The sequence below is a fragment of the Acomys minous genome (genome assembly GCF_964271855.1).
Source record: "Acomys minous genome assembly, chromosome: 3".
Classification (NCBI taxonomy): Eukaryota; Metazoa; Chordata; class Mammalia; order Rodentia; family Muridae; genus Acomys; species Acomys minous.
Window position 1 is genome coordinate 124358812 of NC_140485.1, and position 24118 is coordinate 124382929.

At 39.2% G+C, this 24118-nt stretch overlaps 1 protein-coding gene across 1 annotated transcript in view; it reads left to right on the plus strand.

Moving 5' to 3' along the window:
* Nucleotides 1-3655: 3655 nt before the first annotated feature.
* Nucleotides 3656-24118, plus strand: part of ADGRG6 (adhesion G protein-coupled receptor G6) — a 186971-nt gene continuing 166508 nt past the window's right edge. Inside the window, exon 1 of the mRNA XM_084776096.1 lies at nt 3656-3856. The gene's annotated coding sequence lies outside the window, so the exon portion shown is untranslated. The remainder of the gene's footprint in view (nt 3857-24118) is intronic.

The following is a 24118-nucleotide window of genomic DNA, read 5'->3' on the forward strand; positions in this document are numbered from 1 at the left end:
TCCTGGTGGGCAGGCCTTCATGTCTCTCTGTTGGCTTCAGTTAAAACAAGAACTGCTCTGGAACATTCTATGATTTATCATAGTTGGAAAATTACAGGTGTTCCTCACAAAGGTAATAAAGCACCTCTTTTTTTTTTTTTTTTATGCAGTGTCTCCCACTGTTCTGGAACTTACCAAGTTGCTCAGTGCTAGGATTACAAGTCCTTGCCACCATGCCTACCTTTTATTTGTTTGTTTGTTTGTTTGTTTGTTTGCCTAATGTGGGTTCAGATTTTATGCTTGCAAGAAAAGTACTCTACCATCTAAGTCACCCTCCGGGCACAGGAACCTTTATTTATAAGATAAAGAATTACATATCCTTCTTACTCTTTTCTATATACCACGGTTCATATTTCTACATCTTAAAAACCACACCAACAGAGTTTACAAGCAAAGCCAGATGGTGGCAATAAATACCAGTTCCTTAAGACCAACAGGCATACAGTGAACACAACTGATGTGATTGCCCCCTAACAGGTCCTGTGTCAAGCAAGACCTAGGCTTTCTAATAAATGATGTTGCTTGTGGGGAGGTGGAAGACAGGTATAGAGATTACTATATACTTTGTTCAGTAAGATGGCATGCTGGCAAATTTATGTTTGCTTGACACAGGATGGAGTCAGTTGAGAAAATGTCATTGTAAGATTGGCCTGTAGACAAGTCTGTAATGCATTTTCTAAGTGATTGGTATAGGAAGGCTCAGCTCATTGTGGATAGTGTCCCCTAGTCCTGGGCTGGTGGTCCAAAGTGCTGTCAGGAAAGAGGCTAAACAAGCCATCAGGGAGAAAGCCAGTAAGCAGCATTCCTCTCTAGCCTCTTCAGTTCCTGCCTTGATGTACCTGCCCTGACTTCCTTCAATGATGATGGACTGTGACTCAGGACACATAAGCTGAAATAAACCCATTCACCCCAAGTTCCTTTTGCTTACGGTGTTTGGACAAAGCAATAGAAATTCTAACTATGAAAAGAAGTGGGAAGAAAAGTTCTGTGTTAGTTACTTTTTAATTGCTGTGACAAAACTCCATGACTGAAAAAAGGAACGGTTTATTTCAACTCATGGTTCCAGAGGAATAAGTGCCGTGTGGCAGAGAAGCAGGGCACCGAGCCCATGCAGGGCAGTAGCAGCAGGGAGTTGAGGGTCACATCTGGAACCATAAGCTCAAAGAAGAGAGGACAAACTGGAAAAGGCTGGCCAGGCCCAGGTTTTCTTTCTCCAACAAAGCCACACTTTCTGGATCTCCCCACACAGTGCCACATGCTGGGGACTAAGTGTTCACATTCCAGAGCCTGTTGGGGACATTCCCATTAGAACCATAGGCTCTCAGAGAGAAATAGTTTAAATTCTGGGACCATGGATTTCTCACCTGAAATTTAAAAAAAACAAAAAACAAAAATACAAACAAAAAAATCATATAAGTACTGAAAGGATTAAATGAACCATAATACAAGTAAAGGTCAGAGGTAAGAATTCTATGTAAACTGTTATCAATATTCTTCTAAAATTAAGACCTTCTTGTATACTAAGCATTTCTATCAGCAACTTAAATTTATGGACTAATTCTCTTAGCAACCTTCTGAGGTGGGTTCTAGTACTGTTTCTAGTTTACAAATGAGAAGATGGGTCCAAAAGCCTAGTAACTTGTGGAAGGCTGCAGAGTTAGTATTGAAACCCAGGCATCAGGCTGTGAAAAGAAGATTAATTCTGAACCTGACGTAGCTTATATTTTAGGTTCTTATTTGCATGTACCACTCCAAGCCTTGAGTGGACATCTAAAAATATCCTCACATGTTCATATGTTCTCATAAAATCTGCACAACTCTCCTGACCAAATGATTCAGACTATTTTCCTTCCTTAAGATCGCTCCTTTTCTAACTTCATTTCTCATCATCCAGCTTTCAATCTCTCATATTTATATTGCCATTAGTGTTAGAGCAATCTTTTCATTTTTAAAATATAGTGAAGAGTAGGCTGAATTGATGGTGCCCTTAGTTTGGTTTATTTAGATCCAATAAGATCTAATTTGATTTATTGTGGGTTGTAGTCAATCTCAGGCCTGGCTGAGTTAAAGCTTGAAGAGATTTTGCAGGTTCCTGGAGACAGAGGCTGGACCCATACTGCTTCTGATATTACATTGCTTTTCATACATACACTTAGCTTTCCATAAACAAATCATTAATTCCTAGACATAAATACTCTAAATAGCAATTGGTACAATTTTATATGTCCTACCTTGTTTTTATAAATCCTTTCAACTCACTCCCACTCTATCTCTCCCCATTCCCACGATTCTTTAGAAGGATGCTTTCCTTTGCTGGACCACACCCTTGGCATGGGCTCTTATTAATTACTTGCTAACTTGACACAAAATCTGACATTAGTTTAAGCAACAAATTTCTAATAGACCTCTATGTATATCAATGACAAACTGTTAAAGGTTTTGGAAATTCATTGATTATTTAAAATAAATGTCTAAACAAGAAAATTTTAAATGTTAGAAACTCTAAAGATTATACATTTAAAAAAGGGAAACAGTGGTTTCCTGGGCTTGACAAGAATTCTAAAAATGCATAGGAAATGCCCAAAGGTCTTGAAACTGAAAGCTTTCTAACTGTCAATAAATAGGGTTATTTGCTACTAATTTGAGTCCACCCTGATGTCTGATGTTTCTTTCCATGCTTGGAAAGAACTTTACCTAAGTTGTTATGATTTAACTATGAAGTTTCTCTCACGGGCTCATGGAGGGAGGGTTCAATTGCCGTTGGATGGGCGCTGGGAAACGTATGGGTTGTAAAAGCTCTGAGTTTATGGCTAGATATACACCACTGATGGAACTGAAATCTGAACAGACCATTAGGAGATAACAGAACTGTGTACAATGGGAGCTGGTAGGAAGAATTGGATGATAGGAGCATCCTTGTAGGATGCATCTTATCTCTGTCCATAATGCCTTGTCTTTATTGTTTGTCTGCTGCATGGTTAAGCAGTTTTCTCCTACTCTGTTTCTCTTCCAGGATGTCTCTGCCTTGGTCTGGACCTGAAAGTAATGGAGACAATCTGGAAAGCTCAGAAACTCTGACCTGGATCAACATGCCTAAAGGCTGTCTACTAAATCAACAGGCCGCTGATAAGAGTAGTCACGAATAAACATTATGTTCAGGTCTCCTTCCAGGAAAGTTTGCAGACCACATGGAGGCAAAAATTCTTGGAATTGCAATGCCAGGAAAACCTGTCTTATCTGTCAGTACCAGAAAAATTAAGGAACATTGAGGCTGATTGGCATAATTTGATTCTAACATGGGAAAGCTTCAGTTGGGAAGGCTTTACTATTGCAAATAACATTGCCAGTCTGAACATAAGCTTATTAAGTAAAGGAAAGATCGAATTAGAGAGCAGCAGTGAAGCTGCCAATAAAAAGGAAGAAAACATATATCCAGAATATGATCAGATGTTTTTGGAAGATCTGCAGGCCAGCTTGTAGTCTGACAAAAACACAAGTGAAAACAGAAAGAGTTGTCAACTATCAAGGGAATTTGGGGATCTAGAACAATCACCATTATAAAGAAGAGGATAGATGATCTCGTCTGTCTCAAAAGGTATAGAGCTGGTATGTACTGGAAACAATAAATTTATTTTAATCCACTTGTCCATGTGGCTACACTGATCCTCTGTAAAGAGGGACAACAAAGTGTACCAGGAAAGCATGCCACTCAGAAGGAGAACCAAGCACTGCAGCTCCCCACACTCCCTGGCCTCAGGCACTCTCTGCCTCTGGAACATGGCCTTCTCCCCTGGGCATCAGATGAACTATCCGTGAGGTAAGTTCTGGTACCATTCTCCAGATCCAGGGCTTTTTTTTTCTGCATGGCCCCAGGTTCATTGCACTGTTGCAGTACCCCTTTTCATGACCCATGCCGTCAAAGTGGAATAAATGTAGTTTGGCGAAGAAGGACTGAGGGACATGAGTTTTCTAAATTTGTATAGACAAATCTGGTTAAGCATGTCTATATAAGTTCATGTTTTGGTTTAGATATGGTAAGGATCAAACCCAGAATGTCATGCACGCCCAGTAACTGTTTAAACACTGAGCCACATCTTCAACTCTGAATTTAAAAGTTTTAAGGAGAATTCAGCTTTGTATATATGACTAATGTTTACAGTCCAATAGAGTTAGCCACTGCTCTTTACATGAGGAAGATGAAATAGGTCAGAGAAAAGTTCAACATTTGCAAACTGTGGATATTGTGAATATTGTGGCCACAAATAAACAATAGACATTTAAAAATAACTAATAAAAAAAGGCTACTGTATTCTTAGTGAAACTTAAGACAATCTTATGTTTCATAACTTTGAACACTGGTAAAGTAAATAATTTCTTAGAAAAATGTGTTAATTTTATTAGCTAAGTCAATGTTGTATTTTTTTCCATTTTCTTAGAATTAACAAGAAAAATGTTATAAAGTTTCACTTGGTAAATTATGGAAAATCCTCTACTTTGTGACTTTCTCTGGGAAGATGAGAATAAATGCTATTCATCATGGGTAGGGCATTGATGATAAACCCAGTAAAGGATTCCACTCAATATAGATTGGTGAAGCAATGAGACCTTTGGAGTTGCTTGCAGAGCATGGATGGATCAAAAGAAACTGCATCACTGAAAAAAGCTCATCCTAACACCAGTGAGAACTCAAAGCTGCGCCAGTTTAAAAAAGAAAAACATTTAAAAACTTATAGGGAGGTTGTCATAGTCACAATTTCTCTTACCCAGCAATTGTCTGCTGCTTATAGAATCTTGGCAGAGGAGGGAGGGATTTTGTGGTCTTGTTTCTTGAATCTTCTAAGATTTTTTCTTCTTCCTGAATACTAGAGTAAATGTATCGATTAAGAGGAAAAAGCTACAAAACACTCCACCACTTCCTCTGGTTCTTCATCCATTCCTTCTTCCATATTTTCTGAGCTTTGGATAAAAAAATAAAGACATGTGATCATTTTCTAACATGTATGCCTGAGCATTGGGCCACTATGCCCTAGCAACAGTCACTTATTGTCCACAGACAACTGTCTGATTATAAGTCTCTATAGTAATCCCTTTCTATTACCAAGCACAATTTTCTTCTATGATCCAGACTGACAGTTACAGTAATCTAAGGACATAAACATAATTTGACAATCACATCACATTCATTTAACAAAACAACAGCAGTAGTCTCTCTTCTGATGACTTCCCAACTACACCTCTTTTCCCAGGCTTATCGTACAAACATGAGTTTCCTCTTTGGAGTAGAGCTTTGCATCCAGTCAGAAAGCAGTTGGCTACATTCACCACAACAGCAGTAACACTACTTGCATGGAATGTTTTTAATGTTACACACAGGACTCATAACTGAGCATGATTGGTGGCAATTCTCCCATAGCAGTCTTCCATGTACTTCAAAAAGCCATCTGGCAGTGGGAAACTTATGGATTCGTTAGTCCCAGTCTGATTTCTTTTATGTCTGGCCATCAAAGAATTCAGTGTCTTCAGAGACAGGATCTTACTCTCTAATTCTTGTGTACAAATAACACCAGAGTCAAGAACCATTGTGGTTTGTGGAGTCTTAGTGGTCACCATGGCCAACAACTGACACAATGGTAATCTACTCCTAGCAATGGAATTTGCCAGCAACCATGTGGGTCTTGGAAGTGACTTTTCTACCCATGCAGGGTGCTTTCATTTAAAAGTTTTAGCTTCTGCTTCTACTATTCTTTGCGATGTTGTTCCACACCTGTAAGACACCCTGTGGTTAGCACTGTGTAATGAAACTTTTTATAGATGATGGGCAGGATCATTCAATGACTTACTGTCTTCCGTTGCAACCAAATGTCAATTGACCTTGGATTTAGCTGCTGAAGAAATAGTTCTTTAAGAGTTACTAAGGTAAAACAATTCTTAAAAAGTATCCCCCATCACTTGTATCAATTTCTTCATTAAAGAAAAAAAAATAGCACTTTTGGGTACAGCTGTCTAAACGAGGACTATTATGCTTATGTGTCCCTCTCTAAGCCACAGTCATTTTCCATGAACCATCTGGCCTCTTCACGCATCTGCACCTACTGATGGATGCAGGTGTTGCTGAATAGCTCTTCTTTCCCAATTAATGCTACTTGCTCTGGCTGAGGCCCAAGAAGGAGATGGGTTGTGTTTTCACCTAAAACGTTCTCTACTTTGCTGTGATTAAATTACTAGTAGGGCCTGATAATGTTTATTATCAGGCCTATAATTATTATTACTTCAGCATAATCCGCTAGCAATCAATCAAGACACAGACACCTGCTATATTGGGGCAGGGCAGATATCAATCCTGTAAACTACTTCCCATAGTGGGGCAGGTATCCCATACCTGCTCCAATCCCATGCCATCTGCTTCTAATAGTTTCTATCAAGCTACCTCCCATCCATAATCCCATATACTTGCTAATGTTCTTCATCTGGGGCAAAGCCTCCATCCACGCCGGCCATGCGCTTCTCCTCCACCTAATCCATGAGGGCACAACCTTCTTCTCATCTCTTCTCCACTGGTTTCTCTTCTTCCCCAGATTCTCCCTGTCTCTCTAAGCCTGGGAACCTTAGCCACACCTATCCCATTTGCCCTACCCAGGTGTGAAGACTTTTTATTAATTAGCATCAAAATATATCAGATCAACCCCCATCACCACTTCAACCAGCTCTCTGACTCTTATGGGCTCAATTCTAGGGTCATAGCCACCATCCCTTTATCATGGCACCTAGCTACGGAGAAGCCCCCAGACTGTTTGAATAATCTCTCTTCTATTTTCTTCCTGGGACAATTATACAATGTACACTCTGAGAAGACAAGCTTAATCTTTTCACCTAGACCACTCTGTCTCCCCTTTTTCTTTTGTTTGTTTGTTTTCCTGTGGTGGCAGGTTTTAAAGCTGACAACCTCCAGGCACTCACTAGATTCTAGCACAATATTTGACTTTTTTTCCAAATTTATCCCTCAAAACTCCAGCTTGATGCAAACTTTGCTATGTTTGCTTTTGAGTTACCTAAACAGGCCCTAGTATCTATTTTATCCATTTGATCTCCTCCCTTAATGCTTTAGTTCTTTACAAACCCTGTTTATATTCTACTTTAAAACATTCAAATCCCCTAGAGCGCCTTCTACCTCTTAAAGATCACACTCAGCAAAGCCACAAAAGGCACACGCACACACCAGTCTCCAAATTCTGCTAAGGCAATATTTTCCTTTACTCTCCTGTGAACACAGCTCTATCAAGCCTGATGAAATGTGCACCAAACACCACCTCTTTCATTTCTGATTCTCTCTGTAAGCGTCTGTTTTCTTCCAGTTCCTGATATTCATGGAGTCATCAGCCAGGAATAACCAAATGTGCCTAAGGGCTTCTCCTATTAACCAACCCATAAAGCACAGATTTCTCTTGTATTGCCACAAGTTGTGACACCTTTGAATTAAGGAGGAATTATTCAGTTTCTTGGTTTTCAGAGCAATTACACTGATCTTCCTGCCTCCTATCTCATGGCCTCATAAGCCAGACTGTGAGGAGATCTTCATTTCTTAATTAAAAGTCTTCTCCTGCCTGGCACGGTGGCATACGGCTTTAATCCAATGACTTGGGAGGCAGAAACAGGCAGATTTCTGTGAGTTCAAGGCCAGCCTGGTCTATTTAGCAAGTTCTAGAACAGACAGGACTACATAGAGACCCTCTCTCAGAAAACAAAGAGAGAAAGAAGCCATGTAATTGTGATGACATCCTGTTAGCCATTGCATCTAATATATGTGCTACTTTCAGGGACCACAACATATTCTCTAGTCCACCGTTCATTTGTGAGTCTCCATACCTACCTGGCAGACTCCACTTACCAAGGGAGGGTGCCACCCCATACCATGTATGATTTCTGTATGCCATCTGGGGTTTCCTTCCAAGGATGTGCCACTTTCAGACAGCTTAGACTTGGTCAAAAGTCATATGTATAACAGGTAGCATGCAGCAGCCACTATCATAAAAGTATAGTCAGAACATGATACCAAACCACTTAGGGAAAGTGTCTTGTCATTGTTCTATTGCTGTGAGGAGACATTATGGCCATAGCAACTCTTATAAAGGAAAGCGTTTATTTTCAGGCTTGCTTACCACTTCAGAGACTTAGTTCGTTATCATCAGGCGGGGAACGTGGCAGCAGGGAGCTTGACAGCAGGTAGGCAAGCATGGTGCAGGAGAAGCAGCTAACTACTACATTCTTATCCAAGGGATACTGGGCCTGGAGTGGGCTTTTGAAAGCCTCAAGGCCCATCCCCAGTGACCTGCTTCCTCCCATAAGGCCACACCCTTTAGCCCTTCTAATCCTTTCAATGAGTTCCACTCCCTGTGACTAAGTATTCAAATATATGACCCCATGGAAGCCATTCTTACTCAAACCACCACAGGAAGGTAGTCAGATCTGGATAGCCCATAGATGTTCCACTCTCAGGTAAGGTGTGTGTGTGTGTGTGTGTGTGTCTATCACATAGAGCAGGGCTCAAGAAACTGCTCCTCTCAAATTTATTTTTTGTTCTATCTGTTTCCATTTAGGAGATGATTATGTTTTGTGACTTTTCCTGGGGAGACACAGACAAGCAAATAGTCATTTCAGACAGAGTAACAAGTACTGGACAGACAAATGAGTCTATCCAAGTTTAGTTTGGTGAACCAATGAATTTATCAGGTTATGTACAGGAGCAAGCATAGCTCAAAGGCAGTGTCACTGAATATGTTGGTATGCTATAGGCAGCTGGCACATGAAAGCTGTAGCACTGGTGTTGCCTGCACAACTTACAGGCAACTCCACTAATGAATGACCTATTCCCAGTATACTTGCTTACTAGTTTTGTGACGTCATGGTGGGGCATTGTGGGAATGATAACGTTCTAAGCTTCCTGAGCTTTGTAAGCTTTATAAGCTTCCTAGATCTTCAGAGCTTCCTCCTTTCTTTAGTAGTGAATGCTTCAGTTTGGAGAAAACAGCTGCACAACATCCTCAAGTGACATGTAATATGTATATGAAAAATATTTATTCCTAACAATCAAAACACGCCAAAAGTTGCCAACTTATAGGTGGACAAGGTGGAAGTAGTGGGGAATGAGTAGAAGTTAAGCATTCCATGGACATTGGAAGGAAAGTTAAAATGAGAACACTAAAGTATTTTGATGTCCTCATGATATTGTGAAGGAAAAAAACACTGAGGAAAATAGAGTGTGTTACAAGTTACTTTCACAAGAGCCAGTGGGAGTGGTAAAAGAAGTGTATTGGAAGGAGGGGACAAATAGGACATCTGTGATGGAATCAGGAGGCTAAGAAGGGGTAAAAGAGTCAAAGCAGGGATGTGGGGATGGGGGAGGAGAAGCAACAAAGACAAATTTTAGTTGAAAAGGCAATTATGGAACCTAATATTGACTGTGCTAACTTTAAAGTCTGAGGCGAAATAACTAGAAGAAATATGAAGCCAACACAGAATTCAGTAAGCACTCGTATGATTAGCTTGTGAGTGATTATGTAAACAAAGAAGCCCAAGTCAGCTGTTGAAGTGTTAAAGCACAATAGAAATTCCAAAACAGGTCTTGATAACATGAAGTGAATAAAAGTTTGATCAACCTACAGAAATAATAGGAAGTGGAAAAAGGAATTCAAACATGCATAAGAATGAAAGGTGTAAATTAGGAATAGCTTCCCTCTCACTAAAAGTCAGTGGACAACATTCTACTCTTTAAGTAAAGAGGGTGCATTAGGCATTATTTTATAAGAAATCTAAAGAGGGAAAAAAACCCTACAAATATTTTAATACTGCTCTACTTTCAAAGATATCTCCAATATGCCTCACAGTACTTCAGGCACATTTTCTACAGAAGCACATTCATTTAAAGCAGTTTATTTTGACTATTAATGTCTACATTCTGGAAATACAAGAAAATTGTATATTATTTATACTAATTCTGAGCAACAACTGAAACCTAGAATTAAACACAATCTTTCTGTCTCTGTCTCTCTGTCTCTGTCTCTCTGTCTCTGTCTCTGTTTCTCTCTCTCTCTCTTTCACACACACACACACACACACACACACACACACACACACATACACATGCACACACACACACATACGGGTAGAGAAGTTGATTTTAGTTCACACTAGAAACTCAATTGTTTGACAATTTCAAAATTGAATGTTTTAATATGACAAAATATTATAAAGCTGAGAAGTAGTAATGCTAGGAAATGTTTGCAGTGTGGATTGTAAAGAGTTAATATTTGTGCCAAACAAAGAGCTTCCCAAAATAATATGAAAATAACACATAACCTAACAGCATTCCCAATACCATAGTGCAGGAATAAATAAAATCATAGAAAACTTTGTCTAAGCAGTAAAGAAGCATTTGGAAGAAATAAACATTTGAAAACTTATGCCAAAAAAAGCCAAAGGTAATACTTTTTATCCACCAGGCTAGTAAAATTTAACAATGAGCTGTAACTCTTAGGCAGTTGGCTGGATGAAGGGAAAGATTGCTTTCAGTATTTTCAGTGGAAATGTGAGCCTAGAACTTCTTGGAAGGCAATCTGGCAAGACACATCACACTTAAAAATGAATGCCTAATTCATCCAGTTTTCTTCAAAAAGTCCATCCCAACAAGGTCACGTGCTATGGTGCTGAGTCAAAGACACAAATTGTCTGTTGTAAATATACTGTATGGTCAGAGATCAGAGACAAGCAAAATATTGATGACCATGGCAATCAGTGGTTGAATTATATAAAACTTATTCAGAATGTTCCAATAGTTCTATTTGGAGGCTTCTGAGGAACCTTGTCATGTTTTTCATGAAATTACTGTTGCATTAGCACCAGCAGTATAATACGAAAGTACTGTTCCCTCCACATCTTTAGTGCTGTATGGCGAATTATTAAAGGCACCTATTTTAATAGGTTTTCTCCCATCCTATATGCTTACTTTTTACTCCACTGATTGTGTCTTTGGATGTGCAGAAGATTTTAAATGTGATACAATTCTCATTTGTCTATTATTGCTTCTCTTGTCCATGCTTTGAGGGATTGTATATTAAACAGAGAAAGAGAGACAGACACAGAGACAGAAAGAGACAAACAGAGACAGAGAGAGAGGGAGAAAGAGACACAGAGACAGACAGACGAAGAGGCAGAGAAGCAGAGAGATACAGACAGAGAGAGGGAGACAGAGACAGAGAGGGAAGGCGGGAGGAAGGGAGGGCGGGAGGGAGGGACAGAGGGAGAAAAGTTGCTTACACTGAGGTCATAGACTGACATTCTTCTAGGTTTTCATCTAGTAACTTTAGAGTTTGAAGTCTTACAATTTACCTCTGGTCTGCTTGGATTGATTTCCGCCTTATAAGATAGATAAGGACTCCCATGTAGATGTTAGAGTGGAATGTTGAAGTTCCCCACTATTATTGTGTCAGAACCTATGTGTCTTGTTTGTCTTTTAGTATTTTTATGTAATTAAAGGCTCCAATATTCCATGCCAAAAAAAGAAAGAAAGAAAGATAAGGGCTCAAATGAATAGTTCTGTGTAGTACACAGAGTTTTCCCCGACTCCATCTTACTGCCCTTTCTGTCTTTTTTTTTTTTTCCTCCTTTGAATGTTTTACCATCAATATGTCAATTCATTTCTAGGATCTCTGTTTTGTTTCATTGGTCTATGTGTCTATCGTTTGTGCTTGTAGCACAGCGCGTTTCCACTACAGACTTGTCGTTTTGAAGTGGGACACTATGATGCCTCCCGCTTTGTTCCTGTGGTTTTCCTTCTCCCTGGCATGCTTGGACGCCACCAGACACTGAGTCAGGAAGGAAAACTACAAGCTGAGAGGGATGGAGAGCACAGGAAAAGGTCCAGCCAGGAGTTCAGGAAAAGAAAATTTTCTCTGAAGCAAAGTGTTATAGTTCTCTGATGAGCATGCAGGAGAGAAAGGTCCTCTCTGTAATAGAGCAAAGTAACACAGCTTTTTAGCTGGGCTGCTGGCATCAGGCCAGGCAGTGGCAGTGGGGGGCTCAGATTCCAGAAGTGAGCCAGGCAGCGGTTGGTAGCACAGCTGCAGCTGAGCTCCAGGTAGGGTGCCAAAGGTGATGGCTGCAGCTTGTGCTGACAAACGGAAGCCCAAGGGAACTTCTGAGGCAGCTACTGCAGAGACTGGGATGACTAGCTGTGGTGGCTGAGAAGAAAGCCTGAGTGGGTATCAAGAGATAAATCCTCTGGGGAGAAGGGGAGCCCTTCTTTTCCAGGGGCTACGTACAGCTCAGTAAGAAAACAGCCCATCTTAGAAGGTCTTCAGTGAAATAGACGGTGGTCCTTTATTAGTGAGATAGCTCAAGTTCAAGTGTGTGTGTGTGTGTGTGTGTGTGTGTGTGTGTGTGTGTGTGGTGTTGTGTTCTAAGTACTATATAAGCCTTGGGAAGTAGGGAGGGGGGTTGAGGAGGAGGGTGAATACCTCCTGTCCATTGGGACCAGCATGTTGGTGATGCTCTATTTGCATCCAGGTGTCCATTATGTGACCACCTGGCTAGGGGTCACCAGTGCTACCTGCTCAGAGGCCGGCATGGAACCAGGGAGGAAGCTGTCCCACTCCTGCTGGTTGTGGGATGAGATTTTAAATCTCAAGTTTGAGATTTCAGGGGTTTGAACATGCTCCACCTTGCCAATCCCTGCTAATTCCTCTAGTGGCGCCGTCCATGCGCCACGTATGTTCCTATTTCTCAAGACGCCTTTGGTTACTTGTAAGGGTTTTGTTGTTTGTTTGTTCTGGGTCTTTTGTTTTGTTTATGAATTCATTTTCTACTTTCCCGGAACCTCTGGGACTAGCCATTGGTAATAATAGGATATGTAGTCTAAACTAGATGCAAATTGTGCCTGGAAATCTAATTTCTGGTTGAAACAATCTATTAACAACAGCACCACAAACTCATAACTAAGTAAGCCCTGTTGGCGATTCCCTCTGCTACGGGTTATGAACTGGCAAGTAACAGAAACAGAATGAAAAGAAGTGCAACTCCAGCACATGCGGCAGGAGCTTCAATTCACAGAGACAATTACAACTTAAAAATAAAGATGCATATGTGTCACACTGCATGGTTCTTCTGCTCCTCTACACATGCACAAGGAAGTATTCTAAAGATATTTATTGCATAGCTTGCAGTGTTCAAAACAGGAGAAAGCTCAGCATAACTCTGGTACTGTCATTACGTTTATATCCATAGATGTGATCATGAGTAAATCTCAAACTATAAAGCTTGCAAAGAGCATTTGGCATACCACCATTTATTTAGCACTTTTAAATTAAAAGTAAAAAGCAATAGTACACATATGTATTCATATATACATACATATGGAGACATATAACTGCACTAACTGCCAGAAACCCAGCTACTGGGCATAGAGCTAAAGGAAATAAAATCTTTACATCAAGGAGATAACTGCACTCTTATGTTCATTGAAGCATTGCCCACAATCCCCAAGCTACAGAATCACTTAGATGCCAATAACAGAAGAATGGTGTGTATACATAAGCATGTGTCTGAGCCACAATGTATATATGTTTGTGTGTAAACACACACTATACTATTATGTACTCTAATACAATGGAATACTATTAACCTTAAAAGAGAAATTCTGCCATTGGATAATATGGACAAACCTGGAGGACACATGGTATGTAAAACAGGGCAGTCTTGGGAAGACAAACATGCATGATCACCTACACAGAACCTAAAAATCTCAAACTCCCAGAAAAAGAAAACAAGAAAGTGTGTCAAGACCTAGGAGGAAATGAGATATTGGTCAAACGATGAAAAGGTTGGTCAAAGGGTTCTACACTTCTATTATTCAACACAGTAATCTCAATTAATAACAATGTATTACACATCGTAATTTTGATTTGCTAAATAGATCTTATTTTCTCTCACCATACACAGTACATTCATGGATTGGTGAATGGTTAGTAACATCACCATAGAAGTTATTTTACAATGAATACATACATCGAAGCATCACATTATACACTAAATATGTGTAACTTTCCTTTGCCTTCTCACACGCTGGGAAGCCTGAATGAAACATGGAAACATTCAACTTAGAGACTGTTGTCATTACTTTAGAAAAACATATCAGAGAATGAACAGGAGTTGTCGTATATTTCTAGTACATCCCAGAGATGAAGATGGTGTAGAATTTGAGGGAAGGGCCAACCAATGACTGGTCTAGCTTGAGACCCATGTAATAAAAGAGAGCCTGTCCCTGACACTGTTAATGATATTCTGCTATACATGCAGACAGGAGCCTAGCATTAATGTCATCAGAGATGCTTCCCCCAGCAACTGATAGAAACTGATACAGAGAGCCACAACCAAACATGGAGTGGAGCTTGGAGAATCATTTGGAAGACAGGGAGGAAGAATTGAAGGAGTCAGAGGGGCCAAGGACTCCACAAGAAAACTTACAGAATCAAGTAACCTGGGCCAGTAGGGGCTCATAGAGACTGAACTGCCAACCAGAGAGCATAAATGGGATGGACTCAGGACCTCTGCACCTATGTGACAGTTGTGCAGCTGAGTCTTCATGTGGGACTCCTAAAGTGGGAGCAGGGGCCATCTCTGACTAACTGCCTGCCTTTGGACCCCTTTCCTTTAACTGAGCTTCCTTGTCTAGCCTTAATAAAACTATATTCACCTAATCTTATTGCATCTGGATATGCCAAGGCTGGTTGATATCCACAGGAGGTCTCCTCTTTTCTGAGGCGAAGGGAAGAAGGGGGAGGTGGGAAAGGGAGAGGGAGGTAGATGTAAATCTGGATGTAAAGTAATTAAATAACTTAGCCAATAAGAAAAAAGAAAAAAAAAAGAGAGGGAAAAAGGAAGGAAGGAAGGAAGGAAGGAAGGAAGGAAGCTTACTCACTCTGGCTGTGAACCTGCCATGGTGTTCAGCCCTTTGAAGTGTGACTTTGAGAGAGCCATGGGGTAGATGCAGAGGGGAGAGTCGGGGAGGTGCAAAAACCAAAGGCTCTCCCAGCAGCAAGATCTGAGAGGTCCATTTTCACATCTGCGATGGGAAAAGAATGTATAAATGTTCCTGTAGTGTTTCTGTCCCTGCCTTGGTTACAAATGGACATTTTCTAGAGCTCTTTGGAAACAAGACTCTGCTCTTGTTTACCCTTGTGCCTCCCAGACCTTTCCTTGTCTTGGCACACATAAGAGATGATACTACATCAACAGCATGCTGCAGTAATTAGAAGGGACTGTCATAGGAAAAGACTCAGGAGCCGAGCTATGCAGAGGAATGATGAAAGTGAACTCAAGGCTCTTAAGCCATTTTCAGCACTTGGTAAAGTCAGGGTCTAATGCGTCTGTTACTTTATTGGTTTGTCTATGTGGTGAATCTCGTATCCAGCTGAACATCAGAATCACGTGAAGAACTTCGAAATCGTTATTTTTAACCCTGTGGACTTTCAATATTGGTATTGAGTTTTGTATTACTCAAGATTTTCTAGAGTAACAGAACTTAAGGACTAGGTCTCTATTGAGAGAGAGTCCATTAGAATGGCCTACAGGCTGTGGTCCAGCAATCCAACAATGGCTGCCTATGAATGGAAGGTCCAAGAATTCAGAAGTTGTTCAGTCTATGAGGCTGTATGCCTCAGATGGCCTTCAGTGTACACTAGAATCCTAAGGAAGTAGACTCTAGTAACAGTGAAAGGGAGGAAGAGATTCTTTTTCCATGTCTTTTATATAGATTGCCAGCAGAAGGTGTAGTCCAAATTAAAAGAAGACATTCCCACAGCAAAAAACAAAAACAAAAACAAAACAAAACAACAACAACAAAAAAAAACAAAACCTGAATTAAAGATTTATTTTCCCACCTTGAAAATACAGATTAGAATCGGTCTTCCAGTTCAAGTGATTCAATTAAGAAAATATCCTTTATACAGGCAGAGTCGAAGGCCAAACTCTTCCAAGACAGAGTAAGCAAGTCCTCAATAGTTCCTGCCTCACAAATATGTCTGCCAGATATAATGGGCCAGAAGGCTGAAGATGATGTTCCAATGTTATAGAGAGTTTTGGGTGACTGTCTAGACAACGAACTGTCTCTGTAATTTTCTCATTTTGGAAGCTGCTAACTTGCACTTCCTATTTACTCAGATAATTAATTTTATCCCTTCTCAAGTCTCTGATGGGTTTGGAGACCAGATAGTTTAGCCCTACAAGTAAGGATAATTGTTTAGGGATTAAGTTGTTTCTAGGTCTAGATAGATGCTTTTAGGTTGATAAAGATGAGATATGAGAGATATTTATTTTCATTCAGAATTTTAGACCCACCATGATAGGAAAGATGTTTTCTTCAAGGTTGGCAAATACAAATAGGCAAAACGCTATGAATGTAACATTTATATAATTCCTAATTGTTCCATGGTCCTTCTTGCTGTATGTATTTTATTGTATATATGTTTAATAATATAATTGTATATGAAAAAAGTAAATATTAAAAAACCCTTATAGGTATGCCCAGTAATCTGGGTTTTAGTTAATTTCAGATATAGTCAAGTTGACAACCAAGAATAGCCGCCACAATTTTTATGTACAAAGTGTACAGCTAGTGATCTGGATAATGAAAAAGAGAATATACACTAGTGTTATAATAATTTGTATCAGTTTGGCCTATAAGGACAATTAGTGACACAGAGTCTGAATTGTACTTAAAAGCTGTTAGCACTACGCATGGGGTAGAATCTAAACTGATACAAATCTACTCATAAGATAAACAAACTACTCTAAACCTCATACATATATCTCGAGCACTTGTCACTATGATTCTTGGGCCATTTCTCTCTCTCCCCCCACTCCCCTCCCCGCCTTGTCCATTGTAAAGCCTCTTCCCTCTCATCTGTCAATCTTGGCCCCGCCCCTGTCCAGGAAGTCCCGCCTTCCACGTCCTGTCCTTCTGCCTAGCTAAATAGCGCTTTATTGACAGTTGTTACATCTGCTCAAGACATTCTTCCACACACTAGAAAGATCTTTAAAACTCAAAACTTTCATCTTAGTTAAAGGTAGGCGTACCAAGGATGCTGTGGTGTTGATGGACTTGAGGAGAGTCATCGCTTTCACTCTCCTGTCCTCCTAGTTCGCCTGTTTTTCTAGGAGTTACGTGGTACAAACAGGCTTGGTTCCACTGCAGCTGGTAGTTTTCTTAAATATTTTACTATTATATTTACTTTTTTCTTAATCAATTTTGTTCTTTGATAATTTCATGCCCACATATAATGCACTCTGCATTCTGGTCACTTTGACCCACACCTTCTCCTTTAAAAATGTTCTACATAAAATATATTTTGAGATGTCTCTAGTTCCTCTCAGAACTTCCCTACTCACCCAACTTCATTATCTCTTTCTTTAAAAAAAAAAAAAAAGAAAAGAAAAGCAAAACAAGCAAACAAAAGCCAAATAAGGCAAAAACAAAAAAACAAGAAGTGCACGGTAAAGCACGCAGCAGTATGTTTTATGTTGGTTAATTATTCTTGCATTTGGGAGTGATCTGGAGCATAATTGATTTATTTACCTGGTGACTCCACTGGGGTGGGGGGGGGCGGGGAGCTGATTCTGCCCAGCAGAGATCGATTGCATATAGCTTCTTGGTTAGGGGTGGGACTTAGTGTACCCACTTTGCCTCCTCCGGGCTGGGATTTTTGCATGGTTTGACCCTGTGCTGGTCATCACCTCATCTCTGTTAGTTCCCTCCAGGTCCTGGCAACTCTTCCTCTTCCCTGCGCATCCCTCACATTCATGCCTTTCGTACATTTTTTAAATGTGCATTCTATTTGTCGAGAATAATACTTGGCTGATTATAATATAACATGGTGTGATTTTAGCATTTATTTCCCATGAGGAATTGAATTAGTGGTTCTCATTCGTTTGGATTCATTAAGAGTTCCTGGTGCAATATTCCTCAGAGACAAAGCCGGGGCACTTCCAAAAGGACAAATTCTCCTTATCTACAATGTGGTGTCTTAGGGGTACTATTTTACAGAAAAACGCAAAATGTGTATTTATTTATTTATTTATTTATTTAATTCAATGGTTATCAAAACAACCAGTTCTATAACATCCTCTCTAATGCAAACACTATCAGTGGTGTTTTAGCATTACTGGATGGAACTCATGGATATTTGACTGTTGTGAAGTGTCTCTACCCACTGCAGCTATTTTTGTGGATGCTCTATCTCAGTGTGGCAGTGGATGCTGACTCCCTTTGACACAATGCTAGTCCCTGAGAGGCTCATTCCCACCTTTTGGATAACAGATTCTAAGCTCATCCTGTACATCTTCTCAGACCTTTCAGTCATTCTAAGATACATTCTTTTGTACCAAGAAGTATTATCTAAGATCCATAATCTGGGCTGTGAGGGGCTATTTTACTTCTTATTATTTTTAGGCATGTTCAGTGAATAGAGATACAAAATATAAATTAATTCTAACAAGTTCTGTGCAAATTCAGAACTGTATATATATATATTACAAATACCCAACTACATTATGGTTACAAGAGGTTTTATTTTTCTCCAGCACTAAGAATTTTTATTTTATAAGACATTGGCGATACTAAAATATAAATATCATATAATTATTCTTCTAATTCAGTGTACTTGCCTCACAGAACACTATTATATGTTATGACTGCAAACAAATCTAAATACTTAACAGGCTCTTTTTGATGCTCTATGCTCACTAAACTATATTAATTACTGCATTTTAACCTATTTCAATGAATTCTAGCTGATATTATTGTACTGCTAACTGGTACATTATGTCAAACATAATTAAAATTGTTTGATATAAGGATTTTGTTTATTTTATAATTGTGTGGACTATACATAAAATTCTAAAATCAAATTCACAAGTATATAATATAATCAAGTAAAATTATCTGCAATCTATGGCCCTTATACTCTATGTTTTCCAGCCTATTTATTGGTAATGACTTAAAGTAATTAGTTAAAATTTATTTTTTCTAATGTCCTCTTTAAAATACTAAGTATGCCTTCGTGGCCATATATTGTGTTTTCAATAAACAGCAGCATTCTATCACACGTCAGTCTACTTTGTTTTTTGCACATAAATTTTGTAGGTCATATCATAGGCTATAAATATGACTCATTCCTTTCTTCCTTTGTGTAATAATTCCATTGTGGTTTTTGGCACAGTCACTTTTGAAGCAACCCCAAGGTATTTCTTGCCTTCTGGAAGAATGACTCTGAGATATAAAAGCTTTGAACATGTGTTTTTCTTGTATCTTTGGCAGTGTAGTGTCATAATGCTGTGTTGTGAAAATGATTATTTAAAGGGTGTATACATAAAAGCTTTTATGAGGCATTGGCAAGTTCCCCTATACAACAAGTATTTCAGTCCTACAGAGTAATGAAAGAGTACATCTTAACACAGCTCGTGTGATTACCCCAAAGTATCTGTGTAAAACTTTAATATTTATATCTCTTACTTTAAAAAGTCTTGTTTCTTTTTATGTAAGAAAGAACCATATCCATTTCTCATATGACCTATCTCAGTTTCACTAGTCCAGTATTCTACAGAATCTCTCTTCCTTGCTTTTCTCTAAGTCTGATGTAGTTTTAAACCTTTCTTTGTTGCACAACTGGAGCAAACATAGGTTGAAAGGATATGGGAAAATGAGACCCCAAATATGCTTTGGCTAATGGTGGTGAATAATGCTCTGAGAACATCTTTACCAATTTGGTTATAGGTCTCCATGCAGCCTTTTTTTTTCAACCATCAATAAAATAAGACAAACTTACTAAGTTCTCAGTATGTACAATTTCCAAACCTCTCAGGAAGGGGTCAATGATGCTTAGTTACTCAAGAGATCCAAGATGCAAAGTTTTTATTCATATTCTTCCAGTTTTTAGTATTACTAAAAACTACACATTTCAGTCTGCTGAATACAGATAGCTGCTGGTTAAAAATTATACCTTTTAGTGACTGCTTTCAAACATTTTCCAAATCATGAAACAGATAGAATATTACAAAATGTATATAACATACTAAGAAGGTGCAAGCGGTTTGGGTGCATTTATGTAGTATGGCTGATGTTACCTTTATATTAATGCAAAAACATTAGAGATAGGTGTACTTTGTGCTCATCCCCAGAATTAAAATTTTCAAATTGATGAATGAGAAACTTAAGTTTTCTTTTGTGAATATTACTTTTTAAGGTCAGCTTGAAGTAACAACATAGAATTCTAAACCCTCAGTGGTGATAACTTTATTAATTAAGTGAAGTGACACAGATATTCAGACCTCTTATGACTATGTACGAATTTCTACTTGAAGTTAGGCAAACGGAGGCTTTCACCTCTTCTATTGGTAAACATAACATGAAATTTTAGGAAATATCATTACAGAGACATTATCAGTACAGCTGCAACAAATTGATGGACCCAGGCTTCCTTGTGCAGTTAACCTTGGTTTGTGAACATGAGGTCCACCAGAGGATGAGATTCTCAGAGCACTGGCTTCTCTGAGACCAGTTGCGGAAGACATTGTCTAGAGGCCAGGTCAGCTTTGCTGGCCACATCACCAAGAATCTCTGAGTGCTAGAAATAAGATAGACGCTTTTGAAACCTGTTCCACCAGCTACAATCTTGGTTAGAACAAATCATTAAGGTCGCAGGCAGTGCTGGTAGCTGAAGGGCATACAGGTAACCCACACCATTTAGTAAGAGCTGTTATGATGTCCTGTGAAGAAAATACATTGATAGTCAATACAGTGCTTGTGTCTACCATTACAGCTGCCGAGACACCTGAAGTGAAAGTATTATTGCTTAATTCTAAGAGTGTGAGATCAGTGTGGGCAAGATAGTGAGATACCATTTCAACACAACAACAGCCAGCCAGGAAAATAAAATTAAGTAGCGCGCGCGCGCGCGCGCACACACACACACACACACACACACACACACCTAAAAGGAAATCCACTTCTGCATATTTCCTTACCACTTTATGGGTGGCAAGAGAGAAACAAAAGAGTCAACCAAGCTGTTATGATATGAAATGTTTATGTAACCCTAGTGCAGATAGTATCTTATTCATTTGAGTGGGAAAGAGAAATACTAGGAAGAAAATATTATGCATATAAAAGCTGTATTTCCCAGGTACCCGCATGCTTTGGCAACCATCTGTACACAAACGATTACACTTTCACTGCAGGCACATGCAGATAGCAAATGCACTAGAGCTTTGCAGGGCATTCAGTTGGTTGCATCACATTGTGAGGCCACTGAACAATTCAGGCATCTGCAGAGGGGTAGACTCCTGTAGCAATGCACCTTCAAAGCAGCTTTTCCTTTATTTTCACGTAAAACTTTATGGAGCATACTACACATGCCCAGAAGCACTCCTGCTCATCCATCCCTTTCCAGGCCTTTAAACCCAGCATACATTGGAACAGACCAACTTTGATACAGATGTATAGACTCTATGAGTAGAATCTCCATGCCTTCTTTGAGGTACGCATTGCTTTGACAAGAACTTCTCTGTGATCTCTCCTTGCTGCTTAAATAATAAGTCTTTCATCACCCTCTTGTCTTTGCTATGTTACTCTTAACTTTGCACTCACCGAGCTGTGAGCCCATTGCAGTCAGGCACTCAGAAGCTAAAAAGGAAGTAGAAGGAGCACAAGATTACTACATAGGAGTTTGTCTCTTACACAGGAAATGGGTAAGATTGTCTAGGATGCACGTGTGTAGAGGAAACTATGTAGAGTAACCCCTTCAATGCATATAGAAATTAGATGGCTCACAGGCATCCAAACTATCAGATGTTTATAAGCAGCATGAACATTAGTTTCTTGGGTCTATAAGCAGATCTTAAAAAACAATGTAAAGACACACACCCACTCTCTGGGTGTGGTGTGCGTGGATTATGAGAGAGCTAGTCAGAAAGCAAACAGGAGAGAAACAGTAATGAAGACAGTGAGGAGTAAAAAGAGAGAGAGGCGAAGACTGAGTGATGTAAGAAGTGTGTACTTAGGGACATAGCCCTTCATTACACAATCAGAAGTGCAAGCTTAGGAATGATGGTTTAATACCATAGAGAGTTATGAAGTGCTTGTTGTACTAGGAGCTTCGAGGTAGAACTGAGCAAAACAAGGAAAAATCTCTCCCATTCATGGCCCGTGTTCTAGAACAGAGGTTCTCAACCTGTGGGTTGCTACCACTTTAGCAAAACTTGTTTACAAAGATATTTACATTACAGTTAATACCAGTAGAAAAGTTACAATTATGAAGTAGCAATAAAATAATTTTATGGGGACTAGGGAGTTAGCTCAGAGGTTAAGAACACTGTCTGCTCTTCCAGAGGTCCTGAGTTCAATTCCCAGCAACCACATGATGGCTCACAACCATCTAGAATAAGATCCGGTGTCCTCTTCTGGCATGCAGGGGAACAGGCAGGAAAAAACACTGTATTCATAATAAAATAAATCTTAAAAAAAGGTTTAAAAATTATAATTTTATGGTTGAGTGTCACCACAACACCAGGGACTGTATTAAAGGGTCGCAGCAATAGGAAGTTTGAGAAACATGCTCTAGAAGATTCTATGCATTTGTCAAACTTATAGAAAAGCTTTCTTATAATGTAATCAGAAAAATTCTTTATTTAGTCTCTTGAGTAGAATGAAGCATTCTGTATTTTTATTTTTTTAATTTTATTTCTAATGAACAATATTTGTACTTATTGACAAAATAGAATATATTTTGTTGCATATGTACATTGTAGAAGTAGTAAGACAAGCTAATTAGAATGTCTATCATCTTTCCTTTTTATATAGAGAACATATAAAGTCCATTCTCAGCAGACTTCAACCACGTAATACATTATTATTGACTGTAATCATATGTGGTAAATAATGTCAAAGGCACATTCACTTGTGTAACTGAGCCTTTAGCCTATGTCTCTAACCTCCCTGCCACACATCCCCAGGTCTGGTAACCACCAACATTTTGTTCTGTTTTTATAAGTTCTTTCCTGCACCACCACCACTTTTTTATTTCCTTTCTTTTTCTTTCCTTTCCTTTCTTTCCCTGTCTTTCTTTCTTTTTTGATTGCACATATAAAAGAGATCATGCAGTATTTAGATTTTTATGTGTGGCTTATCTTACTTAGCATGTTATTCAGGCTAGCCCCACTGTCCAAAGTGGCATGATTTTTTAAGGCTGACTGTGTTTCATGGTGTATATGTAACACACATTTATTCATCCACAGTGAACACATTGGTTGATTTCATGTTTTGTGAATCGTGCTCTAAGCAGAGGGGACACAGACATCTGTTCAATTTAGTCATGGGTTTTTGTGATGCTGAGAACTGACCTCACGGCTCCATGCATGCTAAGTGCAAGCTTTACCACTGAGCTACAAAGCCAGCCTCCCACATAAAGACTTCATATATCCAGAAGTGGTATTACTACATCATAGAGTAGTCGTTTTTAGTGCTTTGAGGAACCTCCATCATGGTCAGACCAAGGCACATGTCTGACAACAGTGTACACTGTTCAGTGCTCTCTTCTCCATAATCTGTTCGTCAGCTTCTTGTTCTATGATGATAATTGTCTTAACAACTGTGCACTTTGTGTCTTTGTGTTATAATTTTTATTTTCATGATGATTACTGAGAGGTATATTGGAGCTTATTTCCAATCTTGAGAAATATATAAAGAATAAAACGGCATATGACTGTCTCAGTTTATAAATACACAGTGATTGTTTTCAGTCCTGAGGCTTGAACCCTGAGCCTTGCTTACCCAGGCAAGTGCATGTGCTCTGCTGTTGAGCTACCACTCTGCCCATGGTGATGTTTAAAAGCATAAAACAGAACAGTGATGAAACATTATAGAGCAAAATTCTCTCCTTCATTACAGTTTTCCTCTCTCATTTCCAAGAGGCATTCTGTGATTTCTGTGCTTCCAGGGAGCTCATTTTTAGATTAGTCCTAATATGTGAAGCTCCTA